Source organism: Carassius carassius, chromosome 20 (genome assembly GCF_963082965.1).
Source record: "Carassius carassius chromosome 20, fCarCar2.1, whole genome shotgun sequence".
NCBI lineage: Eukaryota > Metazoa > Chordata > Actinopteri > Cypriniformes > Cyprinidae > Carassius > Carassius carassius.
The window spans coordinates 9,572,195-9,594,244 of NC_081774.1; the positions used below are offsets into that span (position 1 = coordinate 9,572,195).

At 36.6% G+C, this 22,050-nt stretch overlaps 1 protein-coding gene across 2 annotated transcripts in view; it reads right to left on the reverse strand.

The window, feature by feature from the left end:
* LOC132096243 (uncharacterized) overlaps positions 1–21,393 on the reverse strand; it is a 147,932-nt gene extending 126,539 nt beyond the window's left edge. Inside the window, exons 1-2 of one of the 2 annotated variants that reach the window (XM_059501493.1) lie at positions 21,291–21,352; positions 3,660–3,783 (exon numbers count right to left, since the gene is read on the reverse strand). The gene's annotated coding sequence lies outside the window, so the exon portion shown is untranslated. Of the gene's footprint in view, positions 1–3,659; positions 3,784–21,290 lie in introns of both variants that reach the window. The other variant, XM_059501494.1, reaches the window with a different exon arrangement.
* Positions 21,394–22,050: the final 657 nt, after the last annotated feature.

Genomic DNA, 22,050 nt, shown 5'->3' on the forward strand with positions numbered 1-22,050 from the left:
AGCCGCGCAGAGTCCATTTTTTCCCACATAGAAGGAACGGAGCAGAGAGAACGAAGAAGGCAAATCATTCAGGCGTGAGAGTGAGGTTTTCTACAGTATGTGTGTGTGTGTGTGTGTGTGTGTGTGTGTCTGGAAGGGACACAGAGAGACCAAAAAGAAAAAGAGATGGATGGAATGAAAGTTACGAGTGTGTGTAAAAGCGTGTTCTTTCATTCCCCTTAGCTAACTGTGTTCATTTCCCATCATGCCAATAAAGCTAAACTTGATTTGAAATTAAATCGGGTGAAGGGATGTATGACTTTAGCAAGGGCAGACAGATAAAGAGTTCGAAAGAGACTGAAGGAAGAAGAACGCTGTTTGAATGAAGGAAAGGGGCATGGACAAGTGTAGAAGACAGCGCAGGTTATGCAATCATAAATTAAAGCCCTCGCTTTGCATAGTCACACAAGTTGGATGCTCCAGGTACTGTAGAGATACAATGCAAATGAAGTTCAATACAGGATAAGCTTTCAGCATGTCTGCCATGAATGCAAATTACCATAGAAAATAGCTTCAACTTGTTTTTTTGTTAATGCAAAAACTGTTATATTCCTGAAATTCATTCTCAAACAAACTTACACACTGACCAATGTGCACTACAGCCTTTACCAATAAACAACATGCAGTATCAGTATTTTATTATTATTTTAGCAACAATTAAAATTAATTTTAGAAACATACTTATAATAATGATAATAATAGTTATTTTAATAATAGCTATTATGAATATTATTATATTTTGTTGACAATCAATTATGGTAAAAAGTGATTTTAGAAAGATGATAAGTTATTTTAATAACAAAAATATAATTATTAATAATAACAATACTATCATATTTTGTCTACAAATTATGACAAAAAGTGATATTATGATGATAATTTCAATTGTAATGATAAAAATTATTATATGCTATTTGAATAAAGATTGTTATTATTGGTGTTGATGTAATGACAAAAGCAATTTAAGAAACATGCTTATAATAATTATAACAATAATTTTTATTTGTTTGTTTGTTTGTTTTGGGGGGGGGGGCAGTAATAAGTGGAGGCAATAATCTCTGCTTAAAACATCAAAGGACAGCAAGTCTAGTAGTGGTGTACACTTTACTTAACTTTGTTAAACCCAGTACTCTCCTTTAACCAGTTGGAGTTTAAGTTTGGGCAGCATGTATATGTGTGCGCATGCACACACAAGCATTTTTTCTCACTCACTCCATCTCCGACTCTCGAGTCAGAAGCGCCAGAGGTGACAGTTGAAGCGAGAACATCCTCCACTGGCTCTGGGTTCCCTCCAGGTATACATCCTCAGGTCCTGATCTTTCAAACTGATCGATGCTTTGAAGGTTCCCTCAACTGAACAACAACCCTATTCCTTAGGGGAGATACTAGAAATCAGGCTTAGATCAGCATGTTCAGGCCAAGAGCTAAACTGTATCAACCCAGAACTCCTGCAGTCAGGGATGTGCTCCAAATAGAAGGTGCCCTAAACCCACACAACTTTGCTAGAGATGGTGACCTAAAAGCTCCCAAAATAGTGTTCCATTCTTTCTGGACAGACAGCTACCCAGTATCCATGTGTCTAAGGGAAAGTGGCAAGATGCCCATCGAATGAGTTGGCCGCTGGACTAAAGAGAGAAAAAGATAAGGCAGTTACACTCTGTTTTAGGAAAAAGTGGTGCATAAAAGATGATCAGAGAAGCACTCACATGCACTAGGTGTCAAGATTTGTCACCACCTGTGCTAGATCAAAACATTATGATGCCGCATAGCAAGCCACCATGCATATGGGTTTTAGTGATGGATATAAGCAACACAACGCAACATTATAGTTTGTTTTGTGACTTCAGGGCTTGTGCAATGCTTCAGAGAAATGTAAATCTACTGATATCAGCTGTGGCAGTGAGGGGCAATCGGCTCTGACTGGAGCAGAGACCGTCATGATGAGCAGGATCCATGAATTATCATAATTTACGTCAAATCTCAAGTACTTTCTGTTCCAGTAATAGGACTGAAAAATGAAATGGTATGAAAATGCCTTTGCATATAAGACAAAATGCCAAATTCTGGTAAAAAGCCCAAATCTCTAACATTTTGTTTCAATGCCAAACAAAGCACTTTTTGGTCATTTTCTTGGTCAGTTTGAATGAACAAAGTGCTTATGGGGTACCTGAGAAGCATGAAAATGTCACTGAGGGTTTTTTATTATTATTATATATATATATTTTTGTAAAACAGGTATTTTATCCCAGTAAACACAATTATATTGTAAAACTTTGTTTAAAATTTGAAGAAAAATGAAGAGGAGGATGTTTTTACTCTAAATACTTAATATGACAGATGTTTTTATTGTTTTTCACAATGTTGCTGAAAAATGACATTGTTAGTGAGTGAGAAAAAAACCCTTTTATACCATATTTGACAGATTTGAAGGAAGCACTGATATTAAAATTCTAGCTGATACAATAAGTCAATAATTATTTATGGCCAATAAATTAAATTATTAAAACTAGTTCTGTTTGTATTATTTTGTCTAAATAAATGAAAAGTAAAACTCTAAAAAGTGAGACCAATCATTTGAAATCCTACAGGTGAATTATAACACTATAATATACAGTTTGAATTGATTTCATTTTTACATTAGTTATATATTACATTTATACGACGGCGTTTTAGTGCCACTATGAAATTTTTTTTCTCGAAGATTACGAGATTAAAGTCGTAATATTTTGAGAATTTAATACAATTTTATTCTCTTACTATTTCAACTTTATTCTCGAAACATTTCATCTTTATTCTCGAAAAATTTCGTCTTTATTTTCACAATATTTAGACTTTATTCTCAAAATATTACGACTTAAATCTCATAATTTTAGATTTTTTTTAAACGTGGCACTAAAACGGCGTCATACATTTAACTGTGTTATTAAATTATTAGTGTTTTTATTATGCACATTAAAAAAAAATTATTTAAGAGTTCATTAGATGTGTCTTAGACAAAAGATAATCTCAATGTGATATCTAACATCTATAAATATTGTAAGAAACATATTTAAATTAAATTAAAAATCTATTTAATTTTTTATCTGACTTTTTATCATTTTTAAAATATTATACTGTGATGTTTCTTTTTAACTAAAACATTGTGAAATGTATAAGCGTTTTTTTTTTTTTTTTAGATAAACACTATAATTTCTTCTTTTTTTCAAAAACAAAGATTGTTGGAGAACATTTTACAAGAAAATACTATTTCACACTGTATAGTATAGTGTTGTGATTCACCTGATTGGTTTTATGAGTTTTACTTTTTATTTAGACAACACTGTATAAATAGTACCAGTTTTAATAACTGGTCATTTATTGGTTGAAAACTGTTTCTACACCAACTATTTTTCAGTGTATTGTGGTAGCGGGACCACATTAAGAATGCATTAATGCCAATCACCTCAACATAACAGCTGATTTATATTCTCCTCCAGGTAAGAGGATGGGCACAAACATCATTTTAATCCATAAAAATTTGGTTTGATCCCCACTTGGTCCAAAAATCTGCAAATTTAGGTCAGGAACAATTCTGAATGCCAGTCTGAAAATGATTAACTGTCAGGCACCAAAAAGCTTACCTCAACCCTGGCCCTCAAGTACAGCAGGCATCTCTGAAGTTACACCGCTGTCTATAACGAATCACTCCAGCCACAGAGTATTGAACCCCAACAGACACTGTGCGATACAGGCAGAACAGCTTTGCTGAAATGAGAGCCATAAAGTCTTGAGCTTTGATCAATGGGTTAACTAAAAAACTATGACTGATCGACATTTGCCCAGTGTCTGATTTATCAGGTTTAACCTGCGAGTGTGTGTTCATGGCGTGATGAAAAGAAAACCCAATCAATGAGGTGATCGATCGTCCAAGGACCCTTTCGCTCTCCGTCGAGTGACATTAGCAATTGATCGAGTATGGCGTGCAACTCTGAAAATGTGAACTTAAGGCTACTCACGACAAAAAGCATTCATACTCTAAACTTCTGTTTGCCTGGCTGTATGTTTGTTGAAGGTTAGAGACAAGGGCAGGAAGACGCCCCTCTGTGACGAAAAAGGAAGCTCAGAGCTGAAGTGTGGGAAAGCAGCAACATTTTAAGGGAGGAAGATAAGCAGAGGCACATCGACAGGAAGCAGTGACAGAGCGGCTATGGTTTAAAGTCAATGGGAATAAAGCTGAGAGGGCAAAGTTGAAGCGACATCAAACTGTGAAGATGAATGCTACTTTTGGCACGAGCTACAGATAGTCCTATTTTTCACCACACGGGTCGGCTTTATGCCACTGACAGAGACATGAATAGATGTGTGTAAAGACCCGAGAGATTTGCCAGTGGATTTATCCTTTCATTAAGGAAAGCGAGAAGTTAATTGCAGCGACAGCTGCATTTCTCAGAGTTTACTCGATTGACATTTTTACGCCATCCTTTTAAACGGAAAAAAGCAATTATCAATAAATGCAGGGCAATCTTCACATGATGAATCAGGCAGAAATTAGCTTTTATTTCTCTTTTCTTTGGCCTTGAGGCGTGTTGGCAGCACAGGCCTGGAGGGAGTTTTCATGAGAACCGATACGCAAACGAAAATAAACCACTCGATAGCAATGTGATGAAACGACAGACCCAGTTTAATCGGCAGATCAAAGGTTACAATAGAGTGAAGCCTGATGAAAAAGAGTGAAAGACAGATGAAGATGGTCCTGGGTAATTACTTTGAGTACCGGTACTAAACTACTGAAAGGAATATTATGCAGAAAAAGGAAAGTTAGGCTTTTAGACTATTCAGAAATGATGCGAATAATAAGATGAATGTGAATGCGTGTCCAGAGACCAGTTATGAAAGGAGATGCAGAGCTGGTGACAATCAGACAAAAAAAGAAGAAATCGGTAACTAACAAGAAAAGAATGAAAGGTAAAAGGTAGCACCGGGAAAAAGAGACACCGTAATAGCTGTTAGTCTTGATCAATCCTCTGCTGCTCAATAACGGCTATGAATAGGCTCGAGGGCGAATATCAGACATACCTTTCTAACCTCTAAACAACCCTGGGCTTTACACATAGGAACTGTCAGACCTTGAAAAATATGAATACTTATATTATTAGCGCTGTGAATGTATTTCATGAAAAGTATATTTTTATTAAACCTTAAAAAAACTCTTAATTTGTTTGAACGCCTTACAAATAGTGTTATAAAATAATAATAAAATCCTCCTAATTGTTTCAAGTTTTCAATTTTTTTTAATCCATAAAGCATTAAACACAACATTGTAAGAACAGTTTTAAACAATGGTCAGTTTTAATAATGTAAAAAATACTGAATATAATAAACAATAAAATATGATCAAATCAATATGCCATTACTGCACATAATCCCATTGCAGTAATTTAAGATTCTATGATTTTTTTTTTTTTTGTTTTCCAAAAATCACTTTTATCACCAAAAATTGATATTGTATACATGCTATAAAAAGAAAACAGTACAGTACTACTAGGCAGCTGTGGTTGTCCGACCTGAGCATAAAAATATGGTAGCAACATATGGATTGAACCTTTTAAAAACTGTATATTTCATTAACTGATATAATGTTAATAAGACAACAACTAAAAAACACAGGTAACATATATGACACCAAAATAATGCAAAAAACATTAACATAAAGCCCTAATATACAAAACCAATTTTACAATTCTAGAAATGTCAATTTATGACTTTTACCTGTAAACTATAAGATTACTTGTTCTTTTTTTCTTTTAGAAAAACTGAATTTTATTATAAAATACCATTAAATGCCCCATTTATTACAGTTTTTTACTCTAGCCTAGTAAGGGAACAAGTTTTTATAGTCTTTTACAAAACAATCACTTCACACAATCAAAATAATTTTTACACTGCAATTTATTTAATTTGTATAATATGTAATTAACAAAAATATATATATAATAAAATATATATTTATATATAGACACAATATACTCGAGTAGAAAACATTATCAAGTGGTCTGTTCACAAACAGCTGTCTCACACAAACACACTTAAATTGTCACACCTGTCTGGCTCTTAACCAAAACTCACCCAAAAATGTGTCATCTCAGCTGCTCTTTCTCCTTCCCTCACTTCCATCTATCGTCCTCTCTTTCTCCATGCTCTGATTCACTCTGTTTTCCTGGTGATGACAGCTATGGTCTGGTGTCACTCGTGCTTTTAACAGTACAGCTGTAGGTGCAGCAGCCAACGTGCAAAAAACAGCAGATGACGGGACATGAAAGCATCACAAGTCTCTCTACCCAGATCTGTCAGAACCACACACCTACCAACCCACATCTGCCACACGAATGTCTCCTCCACATGCACACAGATGTACACATGTGCAATGTAAAATGCATGGACATGTGCAGGTGTTACACATAAAACTTTCTGTCATGTGAAAGGAACAAGTTTTGGCACTCAGCTTTGACTAGGATATTGGTTATTGGCAGGCGGAGGTTGGAGAGAGGAGTCTAGTTATTTCACGTCTGACTGGACAGGAGGAAAGGTCTATTTGTCTATTTTAGGACAAGTATGTGACTGCGACTCAGAGTGATCTAAACTAACCCAACTCCACAGGCATTTCAGACCAAATCAGGCTACAGCTATAATGTTCAAAATACAGTTTGCTCACATTCGCGATTACATTTACAAATTACATTCAGCAGATGCTTTTTACCCAAAGCGACTTACAACTGAGAAACATCCCGATCAAGAGCCAACAAATACTCATATTACGTTGGTGCCAAAATTATATTATGTAAATACAAAATTTAACCGATTCACGTGTGGTATGGGTTTTATTTCGGGCTCTAATATCTGCAAAACTTGCAATAAAGAACATTTACCGTACAATGAGCCTGAGGTCTGCTTTGCAATTGCCAAATCTTAAGTGTTTGAACTTTAGTATATGTAGCCATGGGTGCATTTTCAGGGTCGAGAGTCATACTTTTAGGCTGCATGCAAAATAAGAGAACAGCAGAAGGCGAGATGTTACACTGTCTGCCTTTAAAATATGAGAGCATCTAAATGATCGCTTTCTAGATGACGAGTGTTGATCTCTGGACTCTGTTATGGTGGGGGCTAATGGCCAGTCAAGAAAATTATAGAGGTATTGCAGCACTATGATTTATCTTAACATCATAAATATTTATACTAATCAAAAATGTGCCATTATAATAACAATCTCTTTTTAAGATTTAAATGTGCGCAGTATGAGCAAAAATGGTTAGAAACAGCATGCCCAATTGGCCACAGAATGCCCACTGAACATTCCTGACCCAGCTAATGCATACTGCATACAAAAAGGGCAAGAGCTGGCATAAATCCATTCTGATTGGCTGGCTGCTAAAGGGATTGAAAATCAAAATAAATGTAATTAAATTTAGATACACTACTAATATTATATTGATATATTACACTTTATTACTAGATTAATAATTATATATATATATATATATATATATATATATATATACAACCCGAATTCCGGAAAAGTTGGGACGTTTTTTAAATTTTAATAAAATGAAAACTAAAGGAATTTCAAATCACATGAGCCAATATTTTATTCACAATAGAAAATAGATAACGTAGCAAATGTTTAAACTGAGAAATTTTACACTTTTATCCACTTAATTAGCTCATTTAAAATTTAATGCCTGCTACAGGTCTCAAAAAAGTTGGCACGGGGGCAACAAATGGCTAAAAAAGCAAGCAGTTTTGAAAAGATTCAGCTGGGAGAACATCTAGTGATTAATTAAGTTAATTGATATCAGGTCTGTAACATGATTAGCTATAAAAGCTTTGTCTTAGAGAAGCAGAGTCTCTCAGAAGTAAAGATGGGCAGAGGCTCTCCAATCTGTGAAAGACTGCGTAAAAAAATTGTGGAAAACTTTAAAAACAATGTTCCTCAACGTCAAATTGCAAAGGCTTTGCAAATCTCATCATCTACAGTGCATAACATCATCAAAAGATTCAGAGAAACTGGAGAAATCTCTGTGCGTAAGGGACAAGGCCGGAGACCTTTATTGGATGCCCGTGGTCTTCGGGCTCTCAGACGACACTGCATCACTCATCGGCATGATTGTGTCAATGACATTACTAAATGGGCCCAGGAATACTTTCAGAAACCACTGTCGGTAAACACAATCCGCTGTGCCATCAGCAGATGCCAACTAAAGCTCTATCATGCAAAAAGGAAGCCATATGTGAACATGGTCCCGAAGCGCCGTCGTGTCCTGTGGGCCAAGGCTCATTTAAAATGGACTATTTCAAAGTGGAATAGTGTTTTATGGTCAGGCGAGTCCAAATTTGACATTCTTGTTGGAAATCACGGACGCCGTGTCCTCCGGGCTAAAGAGGAGGGAGACCTTCCAACATGTTATCAGCGTTCAGTTCAAAAGCCAGCATCTCTGATGGTATGGGGGTGCATAAGTGCATACGGTATGGGCAGCTTGCATGTTTTGGAAGGCTCTGTGAATGCTGAAAGGTATATAAAGGTTTTAGAGCAACATATGCTTCCCTCCAAACAATGTCTATTTCAGGGAAGGCCTTGTTTATTTCAGCAGGACAATGCAAAACCACATACTGCAGCTATAACAACAGCATGGCTTCGTCGTAGAAGAGTCCGGGTGCTAACCTGGCCTGCCTGCAGTCCAGATCTTTCACCTATAGAGAACATTTGGCGCATCATTAAACGAAAAATACGTCAAAGACGACCACAAACTCTTCAGCAGCTGGAAATCTATATAAGGCAAGAATGGGACCAAATTCCAACAGCAAAACTCCAGCAACTCATAGCCTCAATGCCCAGACGTCTTCAAACTGTTTTGAAAAGAAAAGAAGATGCTACACCATGGTAAACATGCCCCATCCCAACTATTTTGAGACCTGTAGCAGAAATCAAAATTGAAATGAGCTCATTTTGTGCATAAAATTGTAAACTTTCTCAGTTTAAACATTTGCTATGTTATCTATGTTCTATTGTGAATAAAATATTGGCTCATGTGATTTGAAAGTCTTTTAGTTTTCATTTTATTAAAATTTAAAAAACGTCCCAACTTTTCTGGAATTCGGGTTGTAATTTTTTTTTTTTAGATCATGTGACACTGAAGACTGGTCTAATAATTTTCTATCACAGGAATAAATAATATTTTCAAATATATTCAAATAGAAAACAGCTTTTTTTAAATGCAATAATAATTTACAACATTAAATATTTTTCATGTATTTTTGATCAGTTGCAGCCTTGATAAGCATAAGGAACAGTAGTGACACATAATGAACAATTTTTATACACACACACATATCAGTTATAAGGGGTTGTCTAACATACTTGGCTTTGTAGTGTATTTGTTATAAGAGCCGACAGCATTCACTACAATACCTGTTTATTCAAACAGCTCATATATGGCCCTCGGGGAGCCGTTTAAATAGTCCTTTCAACATGAACCTTGTAGCAGTATATGTGTATCGCATTGCATTTAGCAGCTTTTATTGCACTGATGAGATCGATAAGAGTTTTTCTGATCTCAAATGGGAAAAGAATTCCAATGAGCATGCGTTTGTGTGGCATTAGACTTGATGGAAATGATATGGAAACTCTCTGTGATGTATTACTTATGAGTGAATTTCACCCTTGAGTGATTTGGACAGAGTTTTCTGTGTATGCAACTGTGTACATAACGGCTGGTGTTCTCTGATTCTGATATTATGTGCTGGTTGCATATAAATAGTGGAGAATCAGATGGCTATGTACTAAGGAAAGCAATGCTTTGCAATTACTAGATCTTTGAGTCAACAAGCACAAGATTTTCTCTCTACATGAAGTCATTCACACTCAGCTTCCAGGAAATTGACTGTAGATGATGATGGTGAATAAAGGACAACGAAGCACTCAAAATTCAAGACCTCCCCCAGATTAAGGTCACTGCCGAGCTCTACGCTTATGACTCGTCATAAAAAATGTGATCCGGAGGCAAGAAAATATACCACGCCAAACTGCCAGGTAAGATGGATCAATCAGAGCTTTGAAGTCCAGACCATTTGCAAGTATGAAAAATAAATGAACATCATCTGTAATTCTATGAGTCTGTGATTGTGCATCTACCTTACAAAACACAGTAAACAGACAAAAATGGAGATCGAATTGTATGGGGTCTCTTACACCCTTGCTTTTAAAATTGTGGGTCATGCAATGTGTCAGAAGGGCGGTTTGTTCATGTGGGAAATATGAAAAATATAAGTTCTCAAATTCAATTAAGAAGTTCATTGGAGGGCATAAGCATTTACTTATTTCTCACGACACAATATTTGTTGAAGATCATAGAAATGTTTCCAGCAGCACTTTTAAAGGGATAGTTCACCCAAAAATGAAAATTGTCATAATTTACTCACCTTCATTACTTTTTTTGTGAGTTTTTACCTGAATTTTCACAATTCTGAGAAGAAAACTCCTAATTGTGAAAGAAAATGTTGCAATCTTTGCAAAGAATTTTCAGAGAAAAAAATATTTTTCTAATTACCATCGTTGGTTTAGGGGTGAGCTGGACCGCAGACAGAAGGCAAAAGGGCCAACAAGTGCTAAGCATCTCTCGGGGAACTCCTTCAAGACTGTTGGAAGACCATTTCAGGTGACTACCTCTTGAAGCTCATCAAGAGAATGCCAAGAGTGTGAAAAGCAGTAATCAAAGCAAAAGGTGGCTACTTTGAAGAACCTAGAATATGACATATTTTCAGTTGTTTCACACTTTTTTGTTATGTATATAATTCCATATATAAGTCCACATGTGTTAATCCATAGTTTTGATGCCTTCAGTGTGAATCTACAATTTTCATATTCATGAAAATAAAGAAAACTCTTTGAATGAGAAGGTGTGTCCAAACTTTTGGTCTGTACTGTATATATATTCACTGAAACACATACATATCCAAACTGGTTTCCATTCTACTAAAATAAATATTATTGCACATTTAAAATAATGATTATACCTCTTTAGGTGGACGCTACCGTGAAAATGTTTGTTAATCCGTTTTACATTATCTGTCCTGGGACAGACAGGTTTGGCTTAACCAAACCTGGCTTAGGCAAACACAAATGTATATCATTTCAAATTCAATCAAAAATGGTTTCACTGTTGCATAGTTGCTGTATTTTTTACTTTATAGGACAAGATGGTCCACAGACAAAAAAAAATAAAAAATTCTCCAGCCTATTTCTCCAGCCTTTACCACAATAAAACAATTGCAATTACTGTAGGTGAGTCCTTCCAGCACCTATTATTGGCCCCATCACCACAGGAGCAGCAGCAAAGCCTGATGGGATTGCCCCTTGAGCTTCAGTCTGCAAACTCCATCATTCTATCAACTTCAGTGTCTGTGTAAACTGAAATGGCATTACCGAGTGAATTACTGAGCATGGCAGATAGGAAAATGCTCTGATCCTTGTACGTGAGGACACCTTCGTCAGCGTGCCATTCGACCGATTGGCTTGTGTATTGTGATGCCTTTTTCAAGTTCAAACAACACTTTTGCTCTGTTTGAATCAGTCCCGTCACTGTGGAATGTTCAATATACAGAAACACAAGCAGATCTTCTTTGAACATTTAAGGGACGGCTGTTTATTGTGCTCCTCTTTTCCAAGTGGGATCATCAATTATGTATAATATAAGACTTTTACGATTAAGGCCTTTAAAAAAAGAAGCAGCAGCAAAAAAACAAGATTTAAGCCTGCCATTGAAAATCAAACCCACATCCCCCTCTCTAATTGAAGTGAGTGATGAGCCTTTTTAATAAGAATCAATCTGAGAAAAAAGGAAAATACTGGATCGCAAGACAGGATTAATGCATCAGAAAAAAAAAATTAAGACTCTGCCAAACTTTGGCAAGTGATAACACATTAGCATTAAACACAGCAACCTAGAGACACCGAATCAGAACCAAGACTTTTTCAGGTATAAGAATTCAAAACGCCTATTTATTAATGGCTTTAGAAAATACACTGCAAATGTAATCAAGGGTCATACATACACACACATACACATCCCAGCAGTTCGTGTCACCCTATTACAATTAAAATCACAGGCTCAGAGTTCTCTGGACACAGGTATTGATGATTCATTTTGCATTTTATCAGAGAAACAGAAATGCTGTTAAAAGGAGATCAGCCAGGCACCAGGCATGAGGGGGCTCTCTCTAATTGCCTATTCATCAAAAGAGTTCCTCAAGTATATCCAGAGCTGAAATATCACGCATGACAACTGAACCGCACTCCATTAATTATGCTCCAAATGAACCAGGTTCACAACACTCCTCTTCTGGCTATTAGAATCTCAGTCTCTCTCTTCACTAGAGACTCACATAATCAGAGTCATACTTTAACAAACGAGGATAATCATTCACACTGGTAAACAGAGCTGCAGGAATAAATCCTCAGACGCACACACCAACTGACGAAGCACATTTTCTACATCAGTTTGAAAAAAGTGGTTAAGGAGGGGGTTGTTGGTACTTCAAAACACTGTTAAACAATAGCGTGGGTGATGCATCGTGGTTTTGTACACATTGACAAACAAAAGACCATATAATAGCACAGAAGCTCTGTTGTACTAATGCTCGCTACTTATGTTGGAAAACAAATTAACCATCACTGACTTGGATCTTTGAGCTTTTAAATGATCTTAGTCAACTTTTTACTTAATTGAATGTGATGTGTCTGGTTTAAGTCAACACGAAAACATAACGTTTATTTTCTTTATCCATGCTCCTGGTCATATTGTGAACAATTCCTCATTGCACCTTATTCAAAACTGTAGTTTTCATAATCTTTTACCAAAATGTTATAACTTTCTTTTCCAGATTATGTCACTAAGCAGCTACCTGTCATATTCATCTGTTTCGGTTTCAGTCACATGATTTTTTTACTCACAGCTGCCACATTTATGATCATCGGTGAGAAAAAGCAATGGCGTAGAATTCCAAAACACTCAAGAAAACGACATCAAGAAAAAATGCAGATCATTGGTTTTTTATCTGTACCAAACCCTAGGAATTATTTATGGATCTGTAGTCAGCAGACATTGCCACTAATTTTAAGATTAAAGTATTAATGCAAATATATTTTACTCTTCTGTTGAATTTTACTGAAGTTGTTCTGAATTTAAAAAGTGCTTCTTTGGGGATTGAAGTTAGAAGATATCCTATGTATTTTAAATGCATTTATTATATAAATATACTTATATATAAATATAGTTAATTAATTTTATACACCTAATGATATAAAACTAAAAAATAAACATGAAAAAAAATTATGTCAACTTTGGTCAGGTAAGTACACTACAGTATCACTTTGTTTTGTTTATAAATATAAGTATTTTTGCATCCCACGTCAAATTTAAAGGTAGATTTAAGTCATAAAATGATTTACAGTGTTGTCAAACTAAAAAGAATAAAGATCTTTTTACTCTTCCTTTTCACAATCACAATCGATTTATGATTGAACAATCCAAGTACAGTCCAAACAGTCCAAAGACTTTTACTTTAAATAGAGGAACAATATTGGTGTGGCACAACTCTCTACAGCAGGGGTGCCGCCTGATCCTGGAGATCCGCCATTGTGCAATGTTCATCTCCAATTTTAATTAAATACACATTAAATAGCTCTTCATGAACACTTGATAATTTATCATTTAGACAGGTTTGCTGGAGCAGGGTTTTGCAGGAAGGTATATCTTCAGTAACAGGATTGGGTACCCCAGCTCTACAGAATCTACTGTATAATATATCGCCCCTTTATCTGCTAAATATTTCACAGTTGTCCTACTTGTCCTCGGCGTGTCTGTGGAAATCAGACATGACGTTTAAAGCAAACATCACAGATTTCTTTGCGGCAAAATTAATTTTGCTTTGAGGAATTTTATTTTAATACTCAGCTTCTCTATTTTTGTTTACGCAACTCTTGCATTCATAAACGCTGCTGTCTAGTTCTATCCCTGCAAGCAGCTGCAACTGCTGACAAACTCATCTGTCATGTGCCAGTGTAAGTGTGTACACGGGATACACTGTGCCTCAGGGTTCTTAATGTTAACTCTTTAGGCATTTTCTATTTGGCTTTCACCCCTTTTAAAGAAATATTCTGGGTTCAGTACAAGTTGAGCTCAGTCGACAGTATTTGCAGAGTAATGTTGATTATTCCTTCTTCTAAGTTATGGTGTGGCATTTACAATGGAAAGGAATTCAAAGCTTTTCATTTTAGAAAAGCACTTATATTAATTCTTCTATAAAAACCTGCATTTGTCTAAACTGATCATTTTTATGGCTGTTTTAGGTTTTTAGGTGTTATGTTGCTGTGGCAACAAAGTTGTAAAAATTGGTTATAACTTTACACAGAAAAGGTTACAAAGAAATTATTTCATGCTAAATCATGTTGACATGTTGTTTATGACTTGTGGCTATACTTTTAAAACAGAGTGTGTATTTTAATGCTTACAGATTGGCACCATTCACTTCAAGTTCTCACTGTAACCCAGATGTTTGCTTTTGTTCTAAAATGGGGACAGGGGATACTTGTAAAAAATAATTTTTGTGTGAATCAAAATCATTCTATTTGGGCTGTCAATAGCGCTTAACTAGTATTGAACCTGGAATATTCCTTTAAAGGGTTAAAGTGTGCTCAAGAACACACACACTTTTCCAAGCGGATCCTTGAGGCACAAGACTGATGAGAAAAAATCTTCAAAGCCATAAACTGAGGCCTGCTCTGTTCGTTTGATGTGGAGATAATGATTAAGGTACATAGCGAGAAAACATTTTCATTCGCCGGCAAATTGAAAAAAGTTGGAGATGGAGGTCTGAATTTCAAGACGAGGTGACGAAAGATGATTGGGTCAGTGGAAGTTTGGCTCCTAGAGTCAAATGTGACATAATTGGGACTTCAGGCACAAGATAAGGCTGGTTGTCGAGGTTATTACATGCTTTGTTTGGAGCATCGGATTTGAAAAGCTTGAGCCGTAGCTAGCGTATGATCACAGCTGAGGGTAAAAATGCAACCAACATTTTTTCTACTTTCTAATAAGACCAGGTAAATTGGTGGCAACTCGGTCGTTTTCACCACTGGCAAGGGTTTCTGTAGGAGGACAGCAAGCAACTGACAGCAAGTAAACAAGATGAAGTTCAACCATCCTTCAATATGAGCCAAAATGGCAACCAAAAATGACAGCTCACATTTAAAATTCGCCACAGCCAGCCAGGCAGCCATCTCGCTGGTGATTTGTGCTCTTCCAGAGAGGCAGAGCATGACTTTGTGAGGGGGAATACATCTGTCTGTCTGTCTGTCTTGTAAAGCGGTTGCCAGTCCATGTGCCATAGCACATTCTTCCTCTGCTTCAGGCCCTCCACAGCTATCAGTCCATCATTGTCATACAATAATTCTACGAGTAATACCCGTCTGAGTCCCACAGAAACTGACATACTGTGTCTGCATCAAGAGTGTGTTAAACCCACTCAACATCCTGTAGAACAGGCCAATTTAACACAGGAATAAGCCAATTATCTTCGAAGAGTAGGCAAATTTACAATAGGATTTTCACAATTCCTGTCGGACATCTGTGTCAGAGGGTTGGGCTCCAACACATTAGTCTCTTTCATGACCACACACATTTTCCTAGACAAAAAAAATCTCACTTTCGCACACTCATAGAGAGGCTTCAGCCTAACGCAAACATCACACGCTCACATTCATAGTCTAGCCCAGATTACACATCACTGAAGAGAAATACTGTTAATTCAAACGGTGGTGGAAAAATTGACAGCAAGTGATGGAGCTTATATGATGTCTACATCTCTCTCGGTATGAAAACTCTGCCATATTCTGCGTTAAAGGAATTTTTAGAACACAGTGCAATATTAAAAAAGCAACTTACAGAATGTGTAACAATGTTAACTGCTACAAAAATGAATTTCTGCACTTTAAAAGATGCATAATCTGAGTTGCTTGCGATGGAAGTCAATGAGGCCAATCAGTAAATGTTAAAACATTCACAGTTTCAATAGTACAGCACCAAAACTTAAACAATTTTACAATGATTTTAGAATTAGGAAAAAAACTGCTTAACCTTCTGTGTGATGCTTTAACTTCACTGCAATGGTAATGCAGTCATAACCCTCTCATAACCTACAGTACAACAACTGAAAAATGATGATTACATAACAAACATTTTAACAGAATAATTTAAGTGCTTTTATAAAACTATAAACTACACATTTCAGCTTTTAAATCCTTAAAAATTGTCCTATTGAACATTTTAAGTGCAGTGTTCATAATTTATGCTTTTTTTTTGAAGAAGCAGAAAAAGAATACATGTTATTGGTAATCAACACTTTTCTACAAATGCTGCCACTTGATCTTAAATTGTACTGAACTATGGATATTCCTTTGAAATCTGAGATGCCTTAGTGTCAAGTGATTGCAAAATCAACTGGATTATAATACACTACCAAATGAGACTATACTTCCCGCTTGGTAGAGCAGCTGATGTGAGAGCTGTATTACAGAGTGGCACTAATCATAGTGTAGGATTTATAGTTGTCATTCAAATGTTTGTCTGAATGCTAGAATAGGCCAAACCAATCAACCAAATCATTCTCATTCTCAGCCCCAGTAAGATTAGGCTACATAACAGGCAGTGTAAGGACGAAGAGATGGCCAACTTGAAGATAACTCCATCCATCTTCCATAGACACTTGTTCCTATGTTGGTCACAGAGAGGAGTGCTGGAAACCATTTGTAAATAAATGAATAGAAGAAACCACAGCACTCGATATTTGAGCTAAAGACATAAAATGTATGATACTTATTGCTGATTTTATGTTACTGAGACACAAACAATTTTGGAGATTTCAGGCTTTCCCTATTTAGGCAGACAAAAGTTGTATTAATCACACTGAAAATAGCTGCTTGGGGCCATTGCTAAGATGGCTGTCGAGTGAACTGACTTGCACTGATAATGATTTGGCTACATTAAGATGATACATGGGAACCAAAACCAATATTTGAAATAGAGAAATTCTTCCATGATCAGACCCCACAGTTATGCCCATTCAAATCTAAATAGAGAATTATTTTTAAATTCTAATCACTACATTTGAACTGATTAAGAATTTTTGATTAGAAAAACTTTTTTCATAACAAACATTGAATGTTGGCTTGAAATTTTTAAGATTGATTAATTTCATTGATTGATTGATTGATTGATTGATTGATTGATTGATTGATTGATTTTGCACAATCCAAAGACTGTCTTCTTGGTTGTTGAGTTTTTTAGTAAACAAAGGCAGAAAAGACTGCAGCATGGACCTCTCCGTTTGTCAATGGACACATTTCATTCCCCGGTGTGATTAGGTCCATGGGAATAAATTGTTCCAGTTTAATTTCTAGTGGTGAATGTTTTCTCTCAGTGCCAATAGCTTTTAAAGCAGTATTTTATTTCTCACTTTAACAGCATATAACAAGTCCCACTTACTGCCTATCAGTAGAGACCACTTCCTGCCTTTGGCACAAAAAGCTCCACTGCCTCCCACAGTATATTCAGGAAAAACATTAAAATAACAAAATAAGAAAACTGTTTGAAGTTCATCAAAATAATAATTCTCGCTCTACTAGTACATGGGTTTTTTACTTTTCACCTCAGCGAGCTCTCTAAACACAGAGAGATCGAAGGTATAACCTCATTTGCTCACTTCACCTGATTCTTTCTCATCGACAGCAAAGAACATTCTTTTCCTGAATTACGTAAACAAATTGCAGAGGCACCGTGTTTCTTTAAGTGAAGGTTTTAAACACCTTCTAAAAGGTTTCTGTGTTTGGTTAGCTGGTTATGTTCCACTTATGAAAACAAAAAAACAAGCTATTACATATCCTTGACACTAAATGCCATGTCAGAAAGATGCAAAGCAATCTGTTAGTTTCCAAAGAGACAAATTGCATGATACTAATCTGATTCAGCATGGTAAAAAAGGCCCAATGTTAGCTTTAATACTCACTTTAACTTGGTCTCTAAGGGCCTCTTATCTGATAAAGCTTGTCGACTTCATTTTACACAACAGCCTGCTGTAGATGGCATCTCTTTAGAGGAACAACTCGCTCTTTTCTGTGGTAACAGAAAGTCTTGCTTTCTAATTTGCTAAGGCTGTGTTGCTGTTGCATAATGGGCCTTTTTCTCAAATTGCAGCAAATGTTTCAGGTTTGGATCTACAACACAAGCACCTTTACACTCACTTACATTGCTCACTTTTTCTTATAATTTTCCTTGTCCTCCTTACATGTGCTCATCGTTGCATCTATTGTAAATTAAAGAATTGCCTAGGGCTGTGAATCAAACAGTCTTGCCAGTGAAAATCCAAGTATTTCTCTATTCTCTATTTCTCTATTCTTTGCAAGCAAAACCTTTGTCCAACATAAGATGTTGAGCCAATGTCTTGTGTCTATTTCAACATGGATGCCTGCTCATTTTCTCCTTACTCTATCTCTCCTTCTCGATTTCTCTCTTGGTAAATACAAGAGCTCTTTGGGTGTAAACAATTACAAGCTTATTGCTGACACAGATTGCTGGAGTCGTGTTAAATAAAATCAGAGGAGTGTTCACCCGAACTGCAAGCTGCCTCCTGCCTGGCCCATTTTGTAACAGTGAACCTCCCCTTTCTGAAGCTTAGCCAAGCTGAAAGGGATTTTGTGCATCACAAAAACATTTTTCTGCATATACTTGCACAAAAAAAAAAAAATAAATAAAATTGTATCTGGGTCCCTTTGATAGCGCAAAATCATCAAAGGAGCTAAATGCATTCATTTTCAAGACACACACAGACAATTACTGTACAAGAAAAGATTGAATGGGAAAAAATAAGAAAGGTGTGTATGGACATCATAAAGCCATAATAATATAAAAGCCATAAAATACATTTAGAAATAAAGTTGGAGTGCTTTTTATTTATTTTTATTTTTTTAGCTTTTCTATAAACTTTTTTCTGCTTCTCTCCTGTGTTTTTATACGTTTTTCTGAAGAATTTCATCCATTGCTTATTATTATAATTTGCCCAGCATGTTACAAGGGACAAAGACCTTTCAGCTCTTCTAGTGTTCCAAGTAATGATGAAGAATCTTAAAAGAGGATTTAAGAGACCTTCCTGTATTGCAACACTCCCAAAATCTCTATGTCTTACATATATCCAATGCTACAAGCTATTAGTATACCCTCAGAATGTAACACAAGCTAACCACACAAGACTTGTGCTTTCAGCTTCATTTAGAGAAAAAAAACAGGCTGCCGCTGCACTTTTGGAACCATAGCCATGTGTGTAAGATTTACAACATATGGTGAGGCTGCACTTTGGCCGACCTGAGTTCGAGTCTTGACTCGAGGTCCTTTTCTGGTCCAATCCCCTCTTTTCTCTATCATGATTTACTGTCTGTCCTCTACTGTGCTGTCTAAATAAAGGCAAAAGGCCCAAAAAAGAACTTACCAAAAAAAAAAAAAATCAGTCAGATATTCAAAAACATCTCTCTGCAGTTAGAAATTTCCATGTTCGTCCTCTCATTTAAAGATGTATAAAGTGTGTCTTTTCTGCCTCTAGCGACAACAAACAGAACTACACCCCCTCCAACTGCCACTGGTTGGAATAAAAGTCTAGTCATGCCCTCAATTCACTCCATTGGTTGGGTCAACGGTCTTGTGTTCAGCTGGTTAGGATGCTCAAACAGTGTAAAGCTATACATTGTTCTGGTAAATCAATCAGTAAGTACTTACTTTAAGGACTCATAACTATATAGGACTTTCTATGAGTACAGATTATAGTACTTAAAAAAGCACATAGGACAGACACTCAACAAATACTGGTAATATTAGCCTGCAAAATATGCAATGACTTCAGTCAAAGATATAGACAAACAAATAAGAATGTAACATTTGTAACATCGGTGTAACTTACGTATGATACGCTAATGAAAAACGACCCAACACGCTGTTGCTATGCTTACCTCCCCAGCAGAAAGCGTAAATTACATCTATTTTGTAAGCTCTGACTAACTTGTAATCTAACTTTTATGTTTGAAGTGGACTGTAGTTATATACACACTTATATAAAAAGGAATATGTAGACCTTCGAGACCACTCACAGCCTTTTATTTTGACCCTGTTTTGGGAGGGGGAAGTCAGACCTGGAAAGCTCAGTCAAATCCAAACACATCACAGGCAGGTATATGGTTTCACTCAAAACCAACGGGTGTTGAACGCATCAGCAAATCTGCCTAGTGCCATCAGTAATCATTATTACAAATAAATATAGCAAAAACAGTGCCTGTCCTACTAAAAGGGCATTCGCGCTATTAATATATTTTGGGGAAACACATGGCACGAGCAACAGAGCGTACGATCCAGCCCTGTCGCCGCCGCGCGCTCGCTCACGCGCAACCAGACTCACTTTGCGCCTAAAAGCATTATTAGCGATTCAAATGATTGTCATCAGTGAAACCGTCGTTAGCGAAGAGACTAACCGTTTAATATCTCACCCGCGCACACCGGGGTGTCGGTAAACGTGTCTGGTACTGCCCCGCAAATCCCTGAACGGCGACAGACTGAAGCGCGCGCGCCATCTGCTCCAACTCTGCGCGCGCTCAGTCATGTGGAAGGTCCGCGTTTCCCAAGAGTGAGTCCCGTATTTAATAACTCATATACTCATATATCATAAAACCACCGCTTATGTAGGAATGACAGGACGAGTGTATTACAGAGTACAGAAGTAGGCTACATGCTGGAGTTTCTTTGACATTGTCAGTGAGGAGCATCAGCACTTTGTGTTGACTCTCTTGAATTATCAATCGTACAGCAGACTTTAGATGGACGTAATATAAATGCAAGCAGACACAAATTGAACAAACACGAGGATGTTTCTTCTTATTCATATGGATTTACAGCCAAAACAATCAATTGAGTAAAACACACACACACACACACAGCAACAACAACAACAAAATATATTCAATTTGAAATGAACACATTTCAAATAAATCCTTCGTACTGGGCAAGAGAGAGCTTATTCCTTAATCCAACATTCAAAAATGAGACTCTAAAATATGAAGGAGACAGAAGCGTTGCCTTTGATAGCTCGCATATCCTGTGTAATCATAGAAAATATTAATATTTTACCTTGTAATGTCGATCTAAAAGCGAGGACTTTCCTGTGCTGAGTGAGTCTGTCGGTGTTCAGTGACAAGCACTGAGTCAAATATGGACAGGGCAAACGCTATCGCATCTCTCTCTCTCTCACTCTCTCTCTCTTTCTCTCTCTCTCTCTCTCTCTCTCCCATAATAAAAACGACTGTTTTAAAATCCCTCATCACGTACTCACTCTCCCTCGCTCTCAGCAGTCTGCAGCCTATCACAACAATCATGACAACTATCTCTTACAAGAAATCCCATGCATAATAGAAAATAAATTCCTATAATTTTGCAATCATCAAAAATTACAACATCATTACTCCCTTATTATGGTAATAGTCTATCGGATGAGTGCAGTTCTTTGCATTTCCCCCTACATTTCAATAATTTCTCTTAGGCAAGAGAGCACAACAGAAACACTATGCAAGTCCAATTTTAAAAAGACTATCCCTCCTCCATCATAGAAGCAGAACGGAGCCAGTCAAAGCATAAATGGATGTATTTATCCACCCGGGAATGACTGTTTTCTTTCTGTTTGGTGTTGCTGCCAAGGCTTCCTTTGTGTGTGTCTGTGATGGGCTTTGAAGGGCACTGTTTTTAAAAAGTGATGGAGTCTCTGACCCCCGTCGTCCTTCAGATTCAATATCACCTCTTTTACGCATGACAATCGTTTAAAAACAACTTATCACAACAGCACAGAAAATGCATTTCAGCGTTAACAGACGCTTCTTTTTTAATGGATAGTTCA